This window comes from Nycticebus coucang, chromosome 13 (genome assembly GCF_027406575.1).
Source record: "Nycticebus coucang isolate mNycCou1 chromosome 13, mNycCou1.pri, whole genome shotgun sequence".
NCBI lineage: Eukaryota > Metazoa > Chordata > Mammalia > Primates > Lorisidae > Nycticebus > Nycticebus coucang.
This window is the reverse complement of record NC_069792.1, coordinates 41,002,279-41,027,389: the sequence shown is the minus strand read 5'-3', so window position 1 is coordinate 41,027,389 and position 25,111 is coordinate 41,002,279. Positions and strand designations below refer to the sequence as shown.

Sequence of the window (25,111 nt, the reverse complement as noted above, 5' to 3'; positions counted from 1 at the left end):
GCAAAAATATTCAACAAGATCCTAACAAACAGAATCCAGCAACACATCAAACAAATTATACATCATGACCAAGTCGGTTTTATCCCAGGGTCTCAAGGCTGGTTCAATATACGTAAATCTATAAATGTAATTCAGCACATAAACAAATTAAAAAACAAAGACCATATGATTCTCTCAATCGATGCAGAAAAGGCTTTTGATAATATCCAGCATCCCTTCATGATCAGAACACTTAAGAAAATCGGTATAGAAGGGACATTTCTTAAACTGATAGAGACCATCTACAGCAAACCCACAGCCAATATCGTATTGAATGGAGTTAAATTGGAATCATTTCCACTCAGATCAGGAACCAGACAAGGCTGCCCATTGTCTCCATTGCTTTTTAACATTGTAGTGGAAGTTTTAGGCACCACAAGTAGGGTCAGAATAGATCAAACTTTCGCTCTTCACAGACGATATGATTGTATATCTGGACAACACCAGGGTTCTACTACAAAACTCTTAGAAGTGATCAAGGAATACAGCAGCGTCTCAGGTTACAAAATCAACATTCATAAATCGGTAACCGTTATACATACCAACAATAGTCAAGTTGAATAAACAGTTTAGGACTCTATTTCCTTCACAGTAGTGCCAAAAAAGATGAAATATTTGGGAGTTTATCTAACAAAGGATGTGAAAGATCTCTATAAAGAGAACTATGAAACTCTAAAAAAAGAAATAGCTGAAAATGTTAACAAATGGAAAAACACACCATGCTCATGGCTGGGAAGAATCAACATGGTTAAAATGTCCATACTACCCAAAGCAATATATAATTTCAATGCAATCCCTATTAAAGCTCCACTGTTATACTTTAAAGATCTTGAAAAAACAATACTTCGTTTTATATGGAATCAGAAAAAACCTCGAATAGCCAAAACATTACTCAGAAAGAAAAACAAAGCAGGAGGAATCACGCTACCAGACCTCAGACCATACTACAAATCGATAGTGATCAAAACAGCATGGTACTGGCACAAAAGCAGAGAAGTAGATGTCTGGAACAGAATAGAGAACCAAGAGATGAATCCAGCTACTTTCCGTTATTTGATCTGTGACAAGCCAATTAAAAACATTCAGTGGGGAAAAGATTCCCTATTTAACAAATGGTGCTGGATGAACTGGCTGGCAACCTGCAGAAGACTGAAACTGGACCCACACCTTTCACCATTAACTAAGATAGACTCTCACTGGATTAAAGATTGAAACTTAAACGTGAAACTATAAAAATACTGGAAGAGAGTGCAGGGAAAACCCTTGAAGAAATCGGCCTGGGCGACTATTTTATGAGGAGGACCCCCCCGGGCAATGGAAGCAGCTTCAAAAATACACTAGTGGGACCTGATCAAACTAGAAAGCTTCTGCACAGCCAAGAACACAGTAAGTAAAGCAAGAAGATAGCCCTGAGAATGGGAGAAGATATTTGCAGATTATGTCTGACAAAGGTTTAATAACAAGAATCCACAGAGAACTCAAACATATAAGCAAGAAAAGAACAAGTGATCCCATCACAGGCTGGGCAAGGGACTTGAAGAGAAACTTCTCTGAAGAAGACAGGTGCACAGCCTACAGACATATAAAAAAATGCTCATCATCCTTAATCATCAGAGAAATGCAAATCAAAACTACCTTGAGATATCATCTAACTCTGGTAAGATTAACCTATATCACAAAATCCCAAGACCAGAGATGTTGGCGTGGATGTGGAGAAAAGGGAACACTTCTACACTGCTGGTGAGAATGCAAATTAATACATTGCTTTTGGAAAGATGTTTGGAGAACACTTAGAGATCTAAAAATAGATCTGCCATTCACTCCTGTAATTCCTCTACTAGGCATATATTCAGAAGACCAAAAATCACATCATAACAAAGATATTTCTAACAGAATGCTTATTGTAGCCCAATTCCTAATTGCTAAGTCGTGGAAAAAGCCCAAGTTCCCATCGATCCACAAATGGATTAGTAAATTGTGGTATATGTACACCATGGAATATTATGTAGCCTTAAAGAAAGATGGAGACTTTGCCTCTTTCATGTTTACATGGATGGAGCTGGAACATATTCTTCTTAGTAAAGTATATCAGGAATGGAAGAAAAAGTATCCAGTGTACTCAGCCCTACTATGAAACTAATTTATGGCTTTCATATGAAAGCTATAACCCAGTTATAACCTGAGAATATTGGGAAGGGCGACAGGGAGGGGAGGGGAGGAGGGAGATCAGGTGGAGGGAGGGTGATTGGTGGGATGATACTTACGGTGCATCTTACAAGGGTAAATGTGAAACTTACTAAATGTAGAATATAAAGGTCTTAACACAATAATTAAGAAATGCCAGGAAGGCTGTGTTAACCAGTGTGATGAAAATATGTCAAATGGTCTATAAAACCAGTGTAGGTGCCCCATGATTACATTAATGTGCACAGCTAGGATTTGATAATACATTTTAAAAAAAGAATGTCTCAAATGAAACTGGAAGGTTAAAGAGACTAGGATCCTGGGGTGTAGCCTTAAAATAGTTTTTATCCCGTTGAGTACTAACCATTTCAGTCAGCACCAGTTGCTTAAAGGGCAGTGAATCTCCAAAAGAACAGGAGTATTCATGTATTTCAGATCTTTACATTGGCAGAAAAGTACATATGACTTTACTAATTGCCATATCCCTTAAGCATCATTGTTTATAATACAGATAAACAATAATTTAAAAAGTAAACCCAAGATTTTGATATTTGGGAGTGCTTTAACTAAACCAAGAGTGCATTTGTTAAGGTCTTCAGTTTCAGGTTCAATTCTGGTTGTGAGTTTGCTTAATTTTTCTAAGCTCAATGAAACTACAGCACATAGTTTTAAATATACTTTATTAGGGAAAGTACAGCTGAGGATTGTGCTAATCTACACAATGCCAAAACCATTGAAAAGTGAAATGTGAAATCAGTCAATTGGATTTTTTGGCATCGAGGTAACATGCAACCTAAATGATATTCTATTTTCATTTTAATTTCTGATTTTTAAAACTATATCTACAATTAGCCGGGCATTGTGGCGGGCGCCTGTAGTCCCAGCTGCTCGGGAGGCTGAGGCAAGAGAATCGCGTAAGCCCAAGAGTTAGAGGTTGCTGTGAGCTGTGTGACGCCACGGCACTCTACACGAGGGCGGTACAGTGAGACTCTATCTCTACAAAAAAAAAAAAAAAAACTATATCTACATTAATTTGATTAAAATCATTACGAGGCTTTTGAAAATCAAGGACATGGGGTTCTTAAAAAGGAAAGTTTTATTATTTTATTAAATCCATGAAAAATGAGGCAAAAATCCACATATGCATTTTTAGGTTTGCTTTTTTTTTTTCTTTTTTCTTTTTTTTCTTTTTTATTGTGTTGGATTCATTGAGGGTACAATAAGCCAGGTTACACTGATTGCAATTGTTAGGTAAAGTCCCTCTTGCAATCATGTCTTGCCCCCATAAACTGTGACACACACCAAGGCCCCACCCCCCTCCCTCTAGGTTTGCTTTGTTAATTGCTTACATCCTAGCAAAGATTAAAGGAACAGATGCTTTCATCTGTCTCCAGGCATGGTTGAATGATGCAGAGCAAGTCTCAAAACAGTAGGACCCCGGTAGCACATATAAGAACCACCAGGCAAGCATTCCATACGATTTTGATTTTACTTTTAAAATTGTCACATCATTGTCAAATTACATTTGAGATTTGAACATGAGATTTGTATGCTGAAGAAAATAGAACAGGGGATTAAAAGGTTGAAAAGCACTGGTACATATTATTGCTAAAAATGAAGCACTTAAAACGGATGATTTCTGCCACCATACACTATTCATTACATGTTTTGTAGTCTGTCCTACACTATTCACAACATGTATTAATCTTACATAACAATGCCAGGTCCTGGCTCAGCAGCTAGGGTGCCAGCCACATACACCAGAGCTGGCGGGTTCGAATCCAGCCCGGACCTGCCAAACAACAATGACAATTGCAATAAAAAATAGCCGGGCATTGTGGTGGGCACCTGTAGTCCCAGCTACTTGGGAGGCTGAGGCAAGAGAATTGCTTAAGCCCAAGAGTTTGAGGTTGCTGTGAGTTGTAATGCCATAGCACTCTACTGAGGGTGACATAGAGACACTCTGTCTCCAAAAACAAACAAACAAACAAAAACAAAAAACAATGCCAGGTCCTGATATTATCTTACTCTCTAGAGGCTGTAATGTCCAAGATCAAGGTGGCAGCAGGGTTGAGTTCCTAACGAGATGGCCTTCTTCTTGCTGTGTTCTCACACAGCCTCTCCTCTTACTGGTGCATGCCCACTAAGGAGGGGAGAGAGAGAGAGAGAGAGAGCTCTTCCTCTTCTTGAAAGGCCACTAGTTCATCATGACCTAATCTAGCCTTCATTACCTCCCAACGGCCAAATCTCCATATCCCATCACCTTGGAGGTTAGGGGAGTGGGGACGCAAACAGTCCTAACACTACAGCAGTGGGGTCTTTGGTATAATGCAGGATTTTAATCTGATATAAAAATGCCAGGTCCTGGCCTATCAGATGAACCTCCAGACAGCTTCTAAATATCTCAGTTTAGTGGACTTTGGAAGATCCCAGGGACAGAGAGCATTGACAGTGATACACCTAAAATGTAAAGAATGTACATGTGTTATTTTTAAAAATTGAAATGGATCTGCAAAAAGTAGTGCAGTATCAGTCTCGTTACTGTATCAAACGTAATGCATAAGGTTATTTATTGGAAGACTATACAGGAGCAGACCATTTTAAATTGCAAGCAACATAAATGTTATCTTTTATCTGTGTTTAAAGTATAGATTGCTAGCCAGAATAATCTGAATTTAGGACACTTAAATGACCTGAACCACATAGACATGAAGTCACTTAGCATATCTGGAGATGTAAAACTGGAACTTCTGTTGGTTGCCACAAAACAGAAATTTATGGCTTTTACATTTGGAATCCCAGTCTAGATGAAAATAACTGTGCAATGAGAGGTTGTATTCCAGCTAAGATCTGACTCTACCTTATGCTCCATTGCTTCTGTAAGAAAAGTAATAGTCCATTCTGATATAATTGGTCTGGGTACAACTTGGCCATCAGTATTTGTTTAAAGGTCTCCGGGTGATTTTAATATGCAAGTTGGATGGAAAACCCAGAGCTATCATGTTCTGGGTTGGGAACAAGAACACATTAATAAATTATACCTCTATTTTGAGTGCTGGAGATTATCTGCCAAGCATTTAAAAACATTTTCTGGTGCTCTGCAACCAGCAGCCTGTTTGTGCATGTTCACTGATGAAGATGGGTAGCCTGATGGTGGGAGCATTTGTTCTCTGGAGAGTATGGGACCACACTGCACACCTTTCTGGGAGTTGCACTTTTTTAGTCTTATCTTTGTATTAAAATAATGTATCTCTCTGATTAGTATTCCAAGGACCTTAGAACCTGTTTATATGACTCCCTCTCCTCCAAAATGGGTTCTACTCTAAAAGTACTACTCATATGTTTATTCATCACTATGCCTGCCTGGCAATAAATTATATTGTTTGAGAGGGAGGTTGTCCATCATAAAGATGAATTGAGAAAAATCCTTTCAGCAATTCAAGTATGATAATTACCACAAGGTTAAAGCTGTGTGATATCAATACATGCGGACATTTAATCTGGATGTTCTATCTATATAACACCAAATATTCTAATATTTACAACTTCCAGATGTTCTCCAGATGGAGAAAATGTTTAGATGGTTGAATTTTTGCTTTTCATCATGGCATTGTTTTTTTTTTAAGAGAGTTTTACTCTGTGACGCAGTTTGGACCGCAGAGTGCGGTGGCACCTTCATAGCTCACTCAAACCTTCTACCTGAGCCTTCTAAGTAGCTGAAACTATAGGCATGTGCCACCATGCCTACCTTTTTTTTTGACAGTCTCACTCTGTGAGTTGCCCTGGCTAGAGTGCCATGATGTCTATACATCACGGAAACCTCAAACTTTTGGGCTTAAGTGATCCTCCTGCCTCAGCTTCCCAAGTAGCTGAGACTATAGGCATCGACCATGATGCCCAGCTAGTTTTTCTGTTTTTAGTAGAGATGGGGTCTCACTCATTTCAGGCTACTTTTGAACTCCTGAGCTCAAGCAGTTCACCTGTCTAAGCCTCCCACAGTACTAGAATTATAGGCATGAGCCATCACTCCCAGTCCCGAGCTAATTTTTAAATTTTTTGTAGAGACAAAGTCACTGTGTTTCCCAGGCTGGTATCCAACTCCTGGCCTTGAGCAATTCTCCTGCTGCGACCTCCGAAAGTGCTAGGATTATAGGTGTGAGCCATCACACCATGCCATCATGGTTATTTGACAAGTATAGGCTCATTAATACTTAGCACATAGGGGCAGGGTGCCTGTGGCTCAGTGAGTAGGGCACCGGCCCCATATACTGAAGGTGGTTTGTTCAAACCCAGCCCCTGCCAAACTGCAACAAAAAAATAGCCAGGCGTTGTGGCGGGCGCCTGTAGTCCCAGCTACTCAGGAGGCTGAGGCAAGAGAATCGCCTAAGCTCAGGAGTTGGAAGTTGCTGTGAGCTGTGATGCCATGGCACTCTACCGAGGGTGAGAAAGTGAGTCTCTGCCTCTACCAAAAAAAAAAAAAAAAGCACATAGAACTTTTTAAAATATATTTAAAGCTAAGCCATTTATCTTAAATCTAGTTTTAAGCTAATTTTATTATAGCTTTAGTTTGAAATTAAAACATTATGAGTAGATACATTTTTCTACACTTCAGCTATATTCATTCCATGATTTCTTGCAATTCTTGTCCACATGTACCCATATTATTTCTATAGTTATAATCAAAGTCTGGAAATAGTTTTGCTTTTTACCGTTAGCATTAATAAAACATTTTTTCTTTCTTTTTTTTTTGCAGTTTTTGGCAGGGACCTTGGTTTGAACCCATCACCTCTGGCATATGGGGCCAGCGCCCTACTCCTTTGAGCCACAGGCGCCACCATAAAACATTTTTTCATGTCCCTTATACTTCATATTATAACTATTATTAGCTATGTAATATTGTATTTGTATGGGGCTGTTTAGACTCTTTCACATTATAAACTATGCTATATATGTATCATAGTTGCTAAACTTTGAATTCTTCTTTAAATACTTTTGATGTTCTTTTTATTTTTCTCGCATTATAACAAAATAAATATTCTTTTTCAGAAATGGCCCATGAGATCAAGATTATACATCGGTGCTACTGGTCAGTTTCTGAAGCATTCTGTCTCTGGAGAAAAAGAAAATCATGACTCACAGGCTTAGGCTCTCTGTAATGGGAGCTGGTAAAAGTGGTGGCTGTTGTTTTAAATACTATGAAACAATTCTATATTTATTATTTCAGACCTAACAAAAGTCAGTTCTGGGAAAGTTTACATATGAATGCATACTTAGATGTTCAGATTTATCTAATGTGAATGTGGAATGAAATCATCAGTCTTATATAAAACACAGAGCTTATCTATTCAGTGTGAGTTCCTATTAAACAGCAAATAATTGTTTATATATCCAAAGAATGCACAAGTTCTCTGTAATGTATCCATTACAAACTGAATAGATGATACCTATTGATACAGTCTGCCTGGTTGAAAAAAATAAATTTGGGTTTGTAATAGACCAGTATTCCATTTTTGTGAAAACCAGATTGTGCTCATAGTCGGTCTAAAGCCATTTCAGTTGGAAAGTGCAAGATTATTTATTCAATTTAGTTAAGTTTGTGTGAAAAGACCATTGTAGTAATACAAAAATGCAGTAACTTCTATTCAGTATTTTTCCCTTTTAGAAAACTTAGAGTATAAGAAATCGTTTGTTCCTTAGGAAAGGGCTTGGTCACCTGCTTAGAGGGGTATTCAGTATCTTATTATGCAAATTGTGGAAGGCACTAGGAATCCTGACAACCCAGTGGGAACAGAAGACCAGGTGTCACTGAGCGGCAGCACTCATCACCCTCCCTGATCAGTCCATATCCATCCCAGCCTCCTTCAGATTCTGCATTAGATGAGCAGGTTTAGTGCAGCCGCTCTGGAGAGAGTAGGGTGTTCGGGGCTAGCAGGGGTCTCAAGTCAACCCCTGTGACCCTTCTTACTGTCAGTGCTGCGATCAGGCTCCTCCCCTTGTCAGTTCACAATCTATTCCCAAGCTATTCACAATCTACCTGCTTTGCCACTATGAAATGGGAGAAATCCATTCTGATTTGGAGTTCTGGGAAGGATCTGTACCATGAGAGGGTCTGAGAACACAGAGTGACTGTGCTGAGATGAATTCAGGCTGGAGCAGACACTTAATAATTCCTGATAGGAATCTCACCATAGCCTCCCCTGTCACACTGCACACTGACAGGTGCCCACGGAGCAGCAGGGCTGGCTAACTGCACCAGAGGCTTCAGTTTTCGGCAGAGGTGTTCATCAGGAACACACCAAACCCTAAAACAATGGGGTTCGATAGAGACATCTAACAAAAATGAACATCAGACATGTCTTTGCTGATTTAGATTCCCTTTTACCGACCTTTCTTGCTTTTGTCCTCAGTCTTTACTATTCTCCTTTCCAACTGTGTTTTGTTTTTACCTCAGTTTTCTTCTAGCCTCTGCTAGAAGAAGTGAAGGGAAAAGATCATTAGGGCTGTGTGCTGTCACTCATGCTTGTAATCCTGGCACTTTGGGAGGCCCAGGTGGGAGGATCACTTGAGGCCAGGAGTTTGACACCAGCCTGGCAACATAATAAGGTACCATTTCTAAAAAAAAAAAAAGAAAAATTAGACAGACATAGTAGTGTGCGCCTGCAATCCCAGCTACTTGGGAGGCTGAGGCAGTAGGTCAGGAGGATTGCTTGAGCCCAGGAGTTTCAAGCTACAGTGAGCTACGATTATACCACTGGCTCCAGTCTGGGTGACAGGAAGACCCCATCTTTAAAAAGAAAAAATCATTTGAAGGTAAGAACAATTATTCACTTTTTTTTCAGGTGAACATGACCATGTGTCGGCTCATATCTGATAGATTATAAATTAGATTATTTGAATGTGAATATACTTTTTAAAATGAAACTTTGTACATATTAATATGTGGCAAAGATATTTGCATTTTTAAATATCTGTAAATGTGTTTATCTACTCATATAATATTGAAAGGAATAAAAATTAAAACGAGATTTGGATTCAGCCATTTACTGTTGGCTGAATTCCACACCATAAGAAGTTATTGACATAGGCCAGATGCAGTGTCTCACGCTTGTAATCCCAGCACTCTGGAAGCCCACGGTGGGTGGATTGCCCTGAGCTTACAGGTTCAAGACCAGCCTGAGCAAAAGCAAGAAAATCATCTCTAAAAAAAATAGCCTGGCATTGTGGCAGGTGCCTATAGTCCCAGCTACTTGGGAGGCTAAGAGAATCCCTTGAGCCCAAGAGTTGGAGATTGCTGTGAGCTATGATGCCATAGCGCCCTACTGAGGGTGACAAAGTGAGACTCTGTCTAAAAACAAAAAAAAAAAGTTATTGACATAAACACCAAAAATAATCTTTATCTTAAATGAAATTAAAACTTGTTTAAATTTACCTCAAACTGAGTTGCATACACTAAATTTGATAGCAAGAATTTGAGAGGAATGGGCTCATCACCCGTAACACAGTGGTTACGGCCCCAGCCACTTACAGCGAGGGTGGCAGTCTCAACCCCAACCCGGGACTGCTTAACAACAATGACAACGGCAACAAAAAATAGCCAGGCATTGTGGTAAGTGCCTGTAGTCCCAGGTACTTGGGAGGCTGAGGCAAAAGTCCAAGAGTCTGAGTTTGCTGTGAGCTGTGACATCACGGCACTCTACCAAGGGTGACATTGTAAGATTCTGTCTCAAAAAAAAAAAATAAATAAAAGAATTTGAGAGAAAAAACTTTCTTATTAATAATGCTTATATATTAGTTTGGCTACAGTTTTTAAAGCATTTAATTAGGGAAAAAACTATGACTTTTGTTCAATACTTAGGCTTTTCTAAATCATCTTTGCCTTTCCTGTTAGTAGTACCATTTTGCCTTTAATGGTATTACTTGTTATTTCTTTTTGTCCAATAACAATTGCAATGTCAAAGAAGTATATTTCTGTCACAGATTTTCATAACATTTTATTACATTGCTAACTATGACAGCTTTTGATAGGTTGGAATCTCAGAGGAGAAAGGTTTAAAAAGGAGCATGCTGTTTTAGTTAATGGTGTATGGTCAGGATAAGGGATATTAAAAAATAAAATAAAACACTAATTTGAAAATTACTTGGATATTTAACGAACACTAAGTAAAGATATGAAAATCTTTTTAGAAGGTAGATACCTACTTGGTGTTAGCTTCTTTACCATGCCGACATTAATGGAGAATTATCAGGACTGGGAGGGGAGGTATATTTGGATCACAGATCTCATAATCTGCAGGGAAATCCTCAGTTATGTTTCTTTCAATTCACTCAGATCTCCTAGAGATAAGATACTCAGTTTTAACAGACTTACAGAATTTTTATTGTGTCTTTTTCTGATTACAAAAATCTGTGTAGTGTAGTTTATATGTCAAGCTATATTAAAAAGTATATGTACACTTGTTTTAAAAAATAAACTTAACAGGGTGGTACCCATGGCTCAGGAGGTAGGGCACCGGCCACATACACCGAGGCTGGCGGGTTCCAACCTGACCCATGCCAGCTAAACAACAATGACGACTGCAACAACAACAACAACAACAACAACAAAATAGCCAGGTGTTGTGGCGGGCGCCTGCAATCCTAGCTACTTGGGAGGCTGAGGCAAGAGAATTGTTTAAGCCCGAGAGTCTAAGGTTGCTGTGAGCTGTGACGGAATCTGATAAACGTTGCAGTCTACCGAGGGCAACATAGTGAGACTCTGTCTGAAAAAAAAAAGAAGAAGTAGAATGGATTGGAAAGTGAAAGTCCTGTGGTGAAGGTGAGCATTTAGACTGGAGTCAAGGCAGGCTATCTCTTTCACGCATTAATTGGTAATAAAAATGAGCGGTTTTATTTTGAGAAGGCTTTTTTGACCAAACTAGTCCAATCTACAGTTACAGATGACCTAAATAGTTGCTTTCATATGTATTCATGGAGAACTTATTTAAATTTAGAAGAGCCTGTGCAAAAAGAAGATAAATTCTGATTGACTTTTCAGAAATTCACAGTAACTATTTTCGTTGAAATTGGTTCTTGGGTTAAATTATTCAAAAATTTCTATTTCTCTCCAAGGGCCTCATTTTACATTCACAAAATGATCAATTAAAGAGAAAGTATTCAGGCTCTAGTTTAAGTTCTTTTTCAGGTGATGAGCGGGGAGGAAATCTGTGTGTTTTCCAGCACATTACTTAACCTTTTTACTTTATGCCTCGGTATATCATAGTGTCATTCTGAGGAAATAATCCAATATAACAAAACATCTCTGCAGTGGCTAACATGATTCACTCAGAAATCGACACAATATTTGGCATCGTGACATAAGACAAGTAACTTGTTGGCTGTATCTACAATTGTATTGCTTCTCAGCTGGCAAGGAGAAGAAATTACAAATCAAACAAATTGTTCCTGATTCCAATTTACATATTAGATATTTTGAGAGATGGCTTACTCTAAATGTTCTTTTCTAACTATGTGTGGATTATTGCAAATTATATCAAATATGTATTTTGTTTAAAAAGCTATGAACTTTTTGTGGTATAGGATTGGGTTGGTCATTGTGGAGGATAGGTCTAAAAAAAAAAAAAGGCTATGAACTTTGACTCTTCTAACACTGGCAGATTCTGTCTTGGTGACAAATTCATGTTTGTTTGTTTTTTAATTATTGCTGGAATGTGACTGATACCTATGGTTTCACAGATAATTTAAGATGCAATAAATAAACTATTGATGTCTTTCTCCAGTGTACACACTTCTGATTTTTTAGTTGCTTTGTTGTTGTCATTTTAAAAGTATCCAAAAACCAAGATTGCAAAATTTTAAAAGGGATACTAGGGAAATATTGTAAAATTGTTTATCTCGGAGACAATATGTACTTTTGTTAAGTCATGTTTGCTGTTGGTCTTATATGTGACTATTGTACTGAAAAATAAATGTCCTTTAAGTCCTGTAGATTATGACTATGAGCACCACACAGATGGCACTGCAAAATAGTTGGGAATAAAGGACATTAAATATTCTTGCCTCACTACATAAACCTGGGAAGGGTTTCCTTTCCTATGTTTACATAAGTCTTAGTTTCAACTCAGAAGAGAAACTGGCTTAGTGAAATATACCTCAGTCACTCAAATGCTTTCATTATAAATTATAGCATCTAGTTGTCAGAACCTTTTAAATTATAAACTGGAGAATAATCTTAGCTATTAGACTTAAAGATTATGTCAGTAGTCATTTCCCATGCACAAGAATGTTCCCTGAAGGGACACATGCGTTCTTGCCCTCCCAGGACCAAGAAGTTTGTCCTGGGGATGAATTTGGATCACTCGTCTCCACTTATTTGGCCTTTGGTAACTGGGGGCCATTTCAAACAATGTGAAGTTGAAATAAAAATTAATTTTGACCATTTTTATCTTTAAATTCAGAAATCACTCAATATAAAAATTTACTTTTTATTTCAGATTAATATGAGGATACAGATGTGATTAGGTTACATGGTTTGCATTTGTTAGGAAAAGTCTGAGTTGTATTTGAGTTCTTCATCTAGCAAGTGTGTGCTGTAATAAGGCATCTTAATTGTGTAGATGTTTATGTCGGGGGGACAAAATATATTTGTATGATATCCTATTATTAAAAAAGCAGACCTTACTGTTGTGCGATTGGTTAGCACATGGTACTGATATAATAAAAAAGCAGACCCGTGCAAGAGTGTTCCTATTCTGTGTACAGCGCATCTGTACCCTGACTTCTGTAAGCCCCTGAAATGTGGACAACCATCAAGTAAAAAAGGTGGTATGTGATGGCAGAGGCAGGTGAGTCTAGAGAGAAAGAAAAGTGGCAAGTGCAAAGCTCTCTGCAGATCCTTTCAGCAAGAAGAGGCCAGTTCTACCAGTGTCCAGTGAGACTATCTCTTTGATTATATTATAGGGAGACAAAGGAGAGACTGCCTTGAAGAGGAGACCTGACTTCAGGACCAGACTAGACCAGACCAGAACAAGAAAAAAGGCTGCTAATGCTGGGCCACACTGAGAGGTCCAGTGAGCAGCCGCACTTGGCATCATGAAGATGGGGCCCAGGTGGTCCTTTTTCCCTCCAGCCAGAAAACCAACGCCAGAGAATGGACAATGTCTAGGGTGATGGTGGTAATAGAAATGGCTTAACCCAGGAGAAAAGTTCTTGTTGTCTGAAGCAATGACTGCCGGTCTCTCCCCTTCCTCTACCCTGTGTAGGCACCAGGCAGGCTTGGAGTCACTCAAGGGTTCCATGCTTTGCTAACATGTAAGAGAGTGCACTGTCTCTTCCCTTGTTGAAAGGAAGCAGAGCTTCCTATAGGAATGGACAGTATCCTTCAGAGGTGGCAGGTAAGAGCTTGTTACTCAAGATGGAGATTTAATCAAACTGATAGAAGGAAAAAGAGATGTAGAAGAAGAAATAGATTCTAGAAAGAAACCTAGATCGTGCTGCTTTTTTGTTTTTGTTTTTGGAGACAGTCTCACTCCATTGCCTGGGCTGCAGTATAGTGGCAGGATCTGAGCTCACTGGAACCTTGAATTCCTAGGCTCAGAGGGTCTGGGAAACCTGACGAGGACTGCCCAGCTGGTCAGTGGCATAGCCTAGATTCAGACCCTTGCAGTCTGGCTCTGAGAACCTGGCTGCTGCCCTAGGCTGCCTGCTCTGTTAGCCGCCTGAATGCCCTTTAGTCTGTGCCCTGAGTTTGGTTAGAAAACAACATCCTTTGCTGCAGGTCTCTCACTGTTGTAGGAACTTGGCATAGGGTTTGTTCTCAATAACTGTCCCTTTCCTTTCGCCTTCTTCCCCTCAGCTCACAATGTTGACATGAAATAATAGCTGAGAGCTGGGTGCAGTGGCTCACGCCTGTAATCCTAGCACTCTAGGAGGCCAAGGCAGATGGATTGCTTGAGCTCAGGAGTTAAAGACCAGCCTGAGCAAGAGTGAGAGAGTGACTCCATCTCTACTAAAAAAAAAAAAAAAAAAAAAAAAAAAACTAGCCTGGTGTTGTAGAAGGCACCTGCAGTCCCAACTACTGGGCAGGCTGAAGCAAGAGGATCACATGAACCCAAGAGTTTGAGGTTGCTTTGAACTACAACATCAGAGCACTCTATACAGGGCAACAGAGTGAGATGCTGTCTCAAAAAAAAAAAAAACAAGAAAGAAAGACAGAGCATCTGAGAAAGCGATTGTCGGCAGCTCAGTGCACATCAGGTGTGTCTTCTCTGGCTGGCTAACTCTAGTAGACGAAGATGGCAAAGTGAAGTGCGATACAAAAACCACAAGATGCCATAAAGGAAAAGATAGGTAATTTTGACTGCATAAAAAATAAATGCACAAAATGGAGAAGCCATAAACAAGGTCAAAAGACCAAAAACAAACCAGGGGGGAAAGTCACAACACATACGAAATCAGAACAGTAGTTCCCTTTCTATAAAATTGATTCTTAGAATTTAAAAAGAAGAAAAAGACCAGCAACTCAAGAAAATTCCACAAAAGGTATGAAGAAGCAGGCTTGGCGCCCATAGCTTAGTGGTTAGGGCGCCGACCTCATACACCTGGACTGGCAGGTTTAAACTCAGCCCGGGCCTACTAAACAACAGTGACAACTATAAGAACAACAAAAATAGCCAGGTGTTGTGGTGGGTTCCTTTAGTCCCAACTACTTGGGAGGCTGAGGCAAGAGAATCGCCCAAGCCTAGAGTTTGAGGTTGCTGTGAGCTGTGACAGGACTGCACTCTCCTGAGGGCGACATAGTGAGAAAAAAAAAAGGTACGAAGAAGCAGTTCATTAAAAAAAATCAAACAGCCAATATCTTTAAGGAAAGATATACAAACTCACTTAAAATTAAGAAGCATAAATTCAGAAAGCAATGAAATAATACATATGCCACCTATGATACTCACAAAAAACATCCACATTGGTTGGTGAAGGTGGAGAAACAAGGACTTTTGTGCAGTTAAAGTGAAGTTCTTCTGAATACAATTTGGCAAAATCTCTCACTATTTTAAGTGTACATACTCCAGCTTAGCAATTCCATGTTAAACAATTTGCCTACCAGTATACTTACATTCTCCAAAGTATGTAAGAATAGTTATCACAAGTATTCATCATCTTTCACCCTATAATGTGGAGACTTAGCAGTTTTCCCAACCTTTAGTATTGGCTGCACCCAAGTAACCTATCAAAAATACAAACCTAAATATGTACCATAGTTGCTTCAGTCCCGTCGGTGGTACCCCATGATTTAAGGATGAAGTCTAACCCCGTAACTTGACTTACGAACCACCTTCCTGTGTCACTGCCCTTATTGTCCACCACTTCCTACTTTATATTTTAGGCTGTAAACACACACACGTGCACACACAGCTATTTCATGCTTCAGTGCCTTTGTTCATCAATCATCAGTTGATCCACAAATGTTTTTTTTAATACTATGAAAGTCACTCACTGTTCATTGATTACTAGAATCAGTTAGGAATTGCATTCAGTTGCTAAGACCCAACTATAGTGGCTTAAATAAATTAGGACCTTATTCTCTCACGTAAAAGAAATTGTCTGCTTCTACATAAGGGTTGGATAAAAGAAAAAAACAGAAAAGAAGTCCATAAGTAGGCCATGTCCAGGACCGGTAAGGTGGCTTCATGGAAAAGTCAGGGTCCAAGCCTTCTACTTATTCCTCATTGGCTCATTGGCCGAGATTGGGTTCAAGGTCACCCCCACATGTAAGGAAGGTATATCAGTCTGGATATGGTTGTGGCACATGCTTTAGCTAATTTTAAAAGAAAGGGGCTTATTATAGGTTATTAATAACTTAAAGATTCATGAAATGAAACTAAGGCTGGATTTATAGTCAAAATTTCTGAAGGCACTCCATGGAACTGCCAAGGCAGCTGATATTTCTGCCTCATGGTTTATTTTTTTATGTAGTCAAAATTACCTATCTTCTCCTTTATGGTATCTTGAGCTACCAAGAAGTATCAGCTGCCTTGGCAGCCCAGTTCCATGAAATGACAAATGGGAAGCTGCCCCTACAGTAACTGACTGCAGAAGCATGCTGCCTTTGCTACATATGTGTAATGGTTAATTTTTGTCAACTTGACTGGGCATAGCGATGCCCACAGCTAACTAAACATTATTTCTAGATGCTACGAATGTTTCAATTTATATCTTGAAATCCTAACCCCCAATGTGATGATATTAGGAGCTAGGCCCTTTAGGAGGTAATTGGTCATGAGGGTAGGGTCCTTGTGAATAGGATTCATGCTCTTATAAACAGATATAAGAAGGGGTGGCACCTGTGGCTCAAGGAGTAGGGCACCAGTCCCATATGCCAGAGGTGGTGGGTTCAAACCCAGCCCCGGCGAAAAAACTACACACACACACAAAAAAAAACAGATATAAGAGATCTTATTTATAAAAAGACACCAGAGAGCTTGTTTTCCTACTACCCACCCCCCACCACACACACACATGCATCATGAGAGGATACAAGAAGAAAAATTGCAAACCAGGAAGCAGGCCCTCACCAAGCACCAGATCTGCCTGCACCTTCAGATGGTCAATCCCGGCCTCCAGAATAGTGAGAAACACATTTCCATGGTTAAAGGCCCCCAGTGTGTAGTTTTGTTTTTTGTTTTTTTTTTTATAGCAGCCCAAACCAATGAGGACACAGGGTGCGACGGTGCAGATGTTTCCAGAAGGGATTTGAACTGACAGGCTGAGTGAAGTACATGATCCTCCCCTGGGTGAGGGGGCATCTGTTGGGGGCCTGAATAGAACAAAAGGAAGGTGGAATTTGCTCTCTGCTTGAGAGAGCTTGAACTGAGACATTACTGTTCTCAACACTCCTGGTTCTCAGACCTTCAGACCCAGACTGGAATCTCTACCACCAGCCCTTTGGTTTTCAGGCCTCTGTACTATATCACCAACTTTCCTGGGTCTCCAGCTTAGAGATGACTAATGATGGGACTTCTAAGCTTCCGTGTATTGTGTTAGTTTATATAAACATGTACATATAAATTCATATATATTTTTGTAGGCTCTGTTTTGCTGCATAAACTTGGCTAATATGATATTCATCAGCAAAATGCATGCCTCTTCGCCTTTTTTTTTGGAGACAGACTTTGTTGCCCAGGGCTAGAGTTGTCATGGTGTCATCATAGCTCACTGCAACCTCTAACTCCTGGGCTCAAGTGATCCTCCTGCCTCAGCCTCCCAAGTAGTTTGGACTAGGAACCTGCCACAACACCTGGCTAATTGTTCTAGTTTTTCTTTTTTTTTTTTTAAATAAAGATGGAGTCTTCCTCTTGGTCAGGCTGGTCTAGAATGCCTCAGCTCAAGTGATCCTGCTACCTCAGCCTCCCAGAGTGCTAGGATTACAGGCATGAGCCACTGTACCCAGCCCCTATACAACTTGATTTAGAATTCAGGTCTTGCATGAATGCATTTGATAGGCAGGACCTAATTCATATCCAGAATCCTAACTGCAAAAGGGTCCAGGCAGTATAATACTTAGCTTTTCAGTCTCTGAAGTATCCAATGACCAATAAAAGGAAGCTGGACTAGCTATTGAGTGAGTCTATGCCCAGCATCTACCACAGAAGGCAGGGGAAGCAGATAAATGGGTTGAAAGAAAATGAAATATATGTCGCTTAACGATGGGGATGGTTCTGAGAATTTGGTCCTTAGGTCATTTTGTCATTGCGCAAACATCACAGAGTGTACTTCCACAAACGTAGCTGGTATAACCCACCATGCACCCAGGTTCTTTGGCATAGCCTGTTGATCCTATGCTACCAACCTGTACAGCATGCTGCTGAACTCAGAATGTAGGCAATTTAACACAATGGTAAGTATTTTCATATATAACAAAAATATATCACAGAAAAGGTAATTAAAAAATAGGGTATTAATCGTCTTATGGTACTAATACGGAATCCCTCATTGACCAAAACATCGTTCTAAAGTATGTGACTGTAATGGGCCTGGCCCTAGGTCTAAGCCCGTAACATAAACAAAATCAGTGTTCCTTTATCAGGGAAGAAGGCTGAGGATGTCTCCTGGGATGGCAACAAGACTGTCTGCCATAATCCAGTTGTAAGAGGTCAGGGAAGGCAAATAGGAGAAGAACCTTCTAGGTATAGGAAAAAAGCAAAAGAACATGATGCTTTCAGGGAGGAGATGAATACTTGATATGTATTATTTTATTTAATTCTCAAAATCCTAGGAATAAATATAATACTATATTAGTCCATATTCTCACATCAAGGAGAGCCTTGATGGGTGGCACCTGTGGCTCAGTGAGTAGGGCACCGGCCCCATATACCGAGGGTGGCAGGTTCAAGCCGGACCCTGGCCAAACTGCAACAAGGAGAGCCTTGAAAGGCATGTTAAAGCACTTGAATTTAAGGGTTACCAGAAATCGTTCATAGAGATGCAGAGGTGAGGGCCAGTAATCCCAGTGGATTACTAAACATTAGTGGCTCACGCCTGTAATTCCAGCACTTTGGGAGACCGAGGCAGGCAGATTGCTTGAGGCCAGAAGTTGGAGACCAGTCTGGGCAACATAGATCCCATCTCTACAAAAACTATTACATTAGACTAGGCACGATGAAGCATCCCTATAATCCTAGCACTTTGGAAGGCCAAGATAGAAGGATTGCTTGAGGTCAGCCTGAGAGAGAGTAAGATCTCCTCTCTACAAAAATAGAAAAATTAGCTGGGCATAATGATGCATGCCAGTAGTCCCAGCTACTCAGGAAGCTGAGGTAGGAGGCTCACCCAAGCCCAGGAGTTTGAGGTTATAGTGAACTGCGATCATGCCACTGTACCCCAGCACGGGTGACAGAGCAAGACTCTGTCTCTTAAAAAATAAAAAGAAAGAAAAAAATAAAAGAAATGCAGAAGTGCTGGGAGCTACTGGAAGTAGAGAGAAGAGTACAGTCTGCCAAACAACATAAAACTCCATAAATATAATGAGAAACAAAACAGACTGGGAAAAGTTAGTTGCAAAGCATAGAACTGTTAATTTACAGAAAATTAGTACCCAGGATATATAAAAAATCCCATAAACCAATTTTTAAACATACAGATAACTCTAAAAAAAAAAGAAAAATCAGACAAGGTGGCACCCATAGCTCAGTGGGTAGGGCACTGGCCACATACACCTAGGCTGGCAGGTTCAAACCCAGCCCGGGCCAGCTAAAACAATGGCAACCGCAACAACAACAAAAAAATAGCAGGACATTGTGGCAGGCGCCTGTGGTCACAACTACTTGGGAGGCTGAGGCAAGAGAATCACTTAACCTCAAAGGTTGGAGGTTGCTGTGAACTGTGATGCCATGGCACTCTACCCAGGGGAACAGCTTGAGACTCTGTCTCAAAAAAAAAAAAAAAAAAAATCTGACCAAAGCTATGAGGCTGTAGTTTATAGAAGAGAAAACCCAAATGACTAAAAACATATGAAAAAATGCTTGTAGGAAAAAACAAAAATAAGCATATGTAAAATTATCTTTCAATGTCATGGCAAATACACACTAAAATAAGAGTAAATACCGTTTGGTGTCCATCTACCTTCCTGGCCACGAGTCCGGGATGGAATGGTCAGGAGCATGCCAGGTTCTGGAGTTGGAATTGATCAGACTAAAGGCTGCCATTGCTGTTGTCATAGCAGCAAACTGTACATCAAAGGTGTTTAGAAAGATTGCAATGGCCCAAATGGCCTGAAAGGGGAAGAAGCAGGAGGCAGAATAGCATAGATTTCAACACTCCATCATCCTCATATGATACTCGACTTTTGCCAGGTCCTATGCTTTTAATGATTTGTCTCATTCTGTTGTCCCAAGATTCTACTATGGAAGAAGAAGGAACCAACTCAGAGAGAGGGTCCCACACTGCCCAACATTACATTCTGTTATAATATGAAAGCCCAGTTACAAAGGGGGAATGATCAGGATTTGGAGATAATTCTGATAATTGTTTGGGGACAGGCTGGGTCTTCAAAGCTAAGCAGGAATCAACAAAAAAAGGAGCAGATATAATACATGAGCCAATGAGAAAGTAAGGCCTATGCACATTGAGAAAATATTTCCTATTTGACAAACTGCGTGATTTATTTGTGACGGCCATTACAAAGTGGAAGATGGTCATTCATTTTGTTTTCTTTTAATGGGACCTTGCTATTTGTATTTGTGTCCTGTGTGGTTAACACAAGAAGATAAGGAGGACATAATCTCACCAGTGGACCAAGGTTTCTAAGTTCCTGGGTGACAGATCATACATACACAAGTATGACACCCCGTGAAAGTTGACTTTTCTTTGTAGTCTCTGACACACATATATGTAAAACACACAAGAACAAATGTGTAAATACACACACACTGAGGATATTCACATGTTTTCTACATAGTTATACCTTCTGGTTAATGATTCCTTCCAGTTAACATACTCCTTGTCAATCATCCTTTTTCCCTTGGAGACTTTTGAGAACAGCATACTTATTGTTCCTTAAAAGTGGAGCTAGTAGGATTTGAGAAAAGAGCTGTTAAGTTCGTATTGTAACTCACTGAAAGGTTTAATGGGATGTTAATTTCAGGACATAATTTATGTTAGATTATCACTGGGGTATGAATAGCATCATAATTTTCAATTAGTTCCACCTCTCAATGCTCCACATCATTATTCTTGAATAGTTGTTTTAAAGAATAAGAAAAATGTATTATTTCACATAACAAGAAGTTGCTCCCTAGCTAGTTCATTCTAGTTAATTCTGTGACTATTCAGTATCTTTCAGTTGCTGGTTCCTTCTTTCCATTTTACCATCTCAGGTACAATCTCTCATTTAACAGGACAGTTGCAACAGTAAGGGACAGGCATTCTTTCACAGGTAAGAATGTCTGGATGAGAGTGTCTTAGGAAAGAAGAGTGGCTTGTCTGCAAACAGGTATCTTCATCAAAGAACAAAATTGTCTCTCAAGTCCCCTAGCAGACTTCCCACCAGGTCTCAATGGCCAGCTCAAGTAATTTTAAAACATCCCTTTACGTTCAGAATTTCTAACATTTAAATAGTTATTTTCAAAGTTTATTCTTAATGTCAAAGTTAAATTTTTAAACAGAAAAGGAAAACACTAGTGTCTCCATTGACAATTAAAGTCACTGTGGTTAACTCCTTATTTTAGATCCTGGCAGAAATCATAAGTAATTAAGGCAATTTTCACCAAAATTATCTCGGGAAAGTTCATGTACTTCAAGTGTTTAAGAATCAACTTTCATTCAGATCAGTTCCCTATTTTCTGACAATTTAATATATTTTTCCACAGATTTGGAACTTTAACCTTGACGAGAAGTATAAATACTATGATTATCTCAATGTCAATATTATGTTTAAAAATAATCTTGCCTGAGGTAAAAGAATCTTACATAGAAAAGTCATGCATCTGTGACTAGGATCATTTACATTTTGCTTGCATTAACTCTGTTTTGACATGCTTACTATCCAGCCAGGGAAAGCCCGAGGATGTGGTTTTTACAGACAACTTCCTACCAGTTCCAACCTCATTTTATACTGCAAATATGAGGAGATGAGTTTCTCCAAATGAGATTTACATGTGTAAGTGCAGACCATAGATTCTGACAGCTTATAAGAAAATAATATCTTACCTGCTCCAGAATCCACTCGTATCTACAAAATATAAAACTTTCTAAGGTAATCATGATTATATTACTAAAGAATGGTTATTTTTCTTTTTTTTTTTTCATTTTGAGACACAGTGTCACTCTGTTGCCCTGGGTAGAGTGCTGTGACATCACCGCTCACAGAAACCTCAAACTCTTGGGCTCAAAAGATCTTCTTTCCTCAGCCTCCCAAGTAGCTGGGACTATAAGCGTCTGCCACAAAGCCAGGCTATTTTTAGAAATAGGGTCTCACACATGCTCAGTCTGGTCTCAAACTCAACTCAAGCAATCTACCAACCTTGGGCTCCCAGAGTGCTAGGATTACGGTGTGAGCCATGGCACCCGGCCTAGAATTTTTAAAAAACTACTATTAATAAAATTCTATGCTGGGTGGCGCCTGTGGCTCAGTCGGTAAGGCGCCGGCCCCATATACCGAGGGTGGCGGGTTCAAACCCAGCCCCTGCTGAACTGCAACCAAAAAACAGCCGGGCGTTGTGGCGGGCGCCTGTAGTCTCAGCTACTCGGGAGGCTTAGGCAAGAGAATCGCTTAAGCCCAGGAGTTGGAGGTTGCTGGGAGCTGTGTGCTGCCACGGCAGTCTACCAAGGGCTACATAGACTGTGCCTCAAAAAAAAAAAAAAAAGAAAAATGCTTCTAGCAAAGTTACACTCAGCTGTTCAACCCAAACCCAAAGGCCAGACCTCCCCTCCGGAGCTAGTGTCTGCCCGCACTGCGCATGGACGGGCGGGACTGAGTCCCGGAAGGGGCGGGTCTAGCCCCGGAGGTCCAACAGCTACTCGCGGACAGCGCGCCTCGTTTTCCGCGCGGCAGCCGAGAGAGGACGGTTCGGAAATAACTGCTAGCTATGCGGGTGGGCGGGAAGAACTGCTACCTATGCGGATGGGAAAGCGGCTGAGCCTTCCAGTCGGTAGCTGGGCTCTTGGAGGTAAGAGCCATTGCGGTCTTTCTTCCTCCTCTCCTACGGGCTGGGCTCTCGCTTCGTGGGTACCGAGCGCCGCGCCGCCTTGCTCCGGCCCAGCCGCAGCCGGCGCCTCAGGTTTGGCCCAGGAGGTGACGCTCCCCTCGCGGTCAGGGGCCACGAGCCCTCCGGCCACCTGAGCCGGCGTTTGTGAGCAACCACCTGGAAGTCTTAGCGCAGCCTACTCCGTCAGCGCTGATTTTGACTGTGAGCCCAGAAGTTAGTATAAAGGGCCTTGCATGACTCGGGAACCAAAGGTGCCTGGAAGGAACGGCCAGATAACTTCCTGTTCTGCTTTGCCGGTCCCTTTTGTACCCCCTGCAAATCTGAGCATGCGGAATTGGCTTGTTCAGGTTTCCTTTAAATGGGCGGCTTATTTATCATTTATAAGGGAGCAGTTTATACGCGGGGGAGGTGATTATCTCCTAGGTAATAAGACGACCCATCCCTAACATTACTTTGTGGTTTTGAAATTTTCTTTTTTTTTTTTTTTTTTTGTAGAGACAGAGTCTCACTGTACCGCCTTCGGGTAGTGCCCTGGCGTCACACGGCTCATAGCAACCTCTAACTCTTGGGCTTACGCGATTCTCTTGCCTCAGCCTCCCGAACAGCTGGGACTACAGGGAAATTTTCTTTTCTTTCTTTCTTTCTTTTTTTTTAATTGTTGGGGATTCATTGAGGGTACAATAAGCCAGGTTACACTGATTGCACTTGTTAGGTAAAGTCCCTCTTGCAATCGTGGGAAATTTTATTTTCTTTCTTACTTTTTTTTTTTATTGTTGGGGATTCATTGAGGGTACAGTAAGCCAGGTTACACTGATTGCAATTGTTAGGTAAAGTCCCTCTTGCAATGGTGGGAAATTTTATTTTCTAAACGAAGTTTACTGTGGGTCTATGCTGGTCTCTAGCCTTAAGTGGAGCGAGTCGCGTTTTCCTGTAAATTTCCTTGTAAATAAGTTCTGAGAAAAGACATTGAAATTGGAGAACAGCCCGTGCAGTTCTGCAAGGCCCTTAGGCTGTAAATGCCTACCCTTGTGCCTGTGCTTGAATTCACAGGGAGATGGGTGTTTCCGGATGTACATCAGTCAACTGCGGGGAGACTGGAAAACATGCTGGCAATTCAAAAACGTTTAAAAATGGTAAGGCATCTGTGAGACGTGGTATATTCCTGGGTTTTTTTTTTTTTCTTCCCGATTTGAAATACATTGTTTCATTTGAAGTAATTTTAAGAGTTAGCTGTCAACAGGATGAATGTAATGGTTCTATAATCCGTGGATTCCTTAATTTTAAGCCCTATGTGGTTTGAATTGTTGCTAAGTGCTGGGATTTCTAGAAATTTACAAGCTAAGTGTTTGTTTGATAAAAATACAGGTAGTGCATGAAAGTCTGAAACATAAATACAAAAGAACTCAACGACCCATTTAAAAGCGGTAATATTGCCAATGCTGTGTTACCTCCCACCCCCATTCCCCTGCCCCCCATCTAGTAGTACCTATCTCTAGTTTTGTGTCCATCGGTTTCTTGATCCTGTGGCTGGGAGGTGAGATGGATAGTTTATTATTCATATGTATCTTTAAACATAGGCATTATAAGAATGAGTATGCATGTAGTTGTCTGTAGTTCCTGTGAATCATAATACTAAACTGAAATTTTCCAAATTAGAATTATTCACAAGCAGTAATTTTATTCCTCATACTCAAGTGAAATATTTCAGCATTTCAAGACATGAAAATAATGATAGTTTAGCAGGGTCCAAACTTGTATGTCTTCATAAATCACATCAATAATTGTCTAGCTCAATGATTTATACTCCTGAGGTGCTGTGTGACATTTGTGTGGCCCTGGCCATCTCCTTTGCCCTGTTTGTGTACATTCAGTTAACTTAAACTTAATTCTGTAGGAATGTGTCTGGTAATGCTGACAGTGTAAGGCATCCCTTCTCTAAAACTACTAGATTTGCCATTGTACTGTTTTCAGGTGAAAATCTTCACACTAGTTTCTGTACATCTAGCATTTAACCTGACTTAGTGCATTCTAGTCAAGCTCTAGGACAGAAAAGCAATGGTTGTCTACTCATTAGGACCATTGTGTCTTAAAATCAATACTGTGATGATGAAGGATATAAAATGTTTCCATCATTTATGTAATTTTTAGATACTAACCAATCAAAAGATTTAAAACACTCAAGTCATTAACAG

At 40.2% G+C, this 25,111-nt stretch overlaps 1 pseudogene; it reads left to right on the top strand.

The window, feature by feature from the left end:
• Window positions 1–25,111, top strand: part of LOC128563707 (serine/threonine-protein kinase Sgk3-like) — a 427,955-nt pseudogene that overhangs the window by 122,379 nt on the left and 280,465 nt on the right.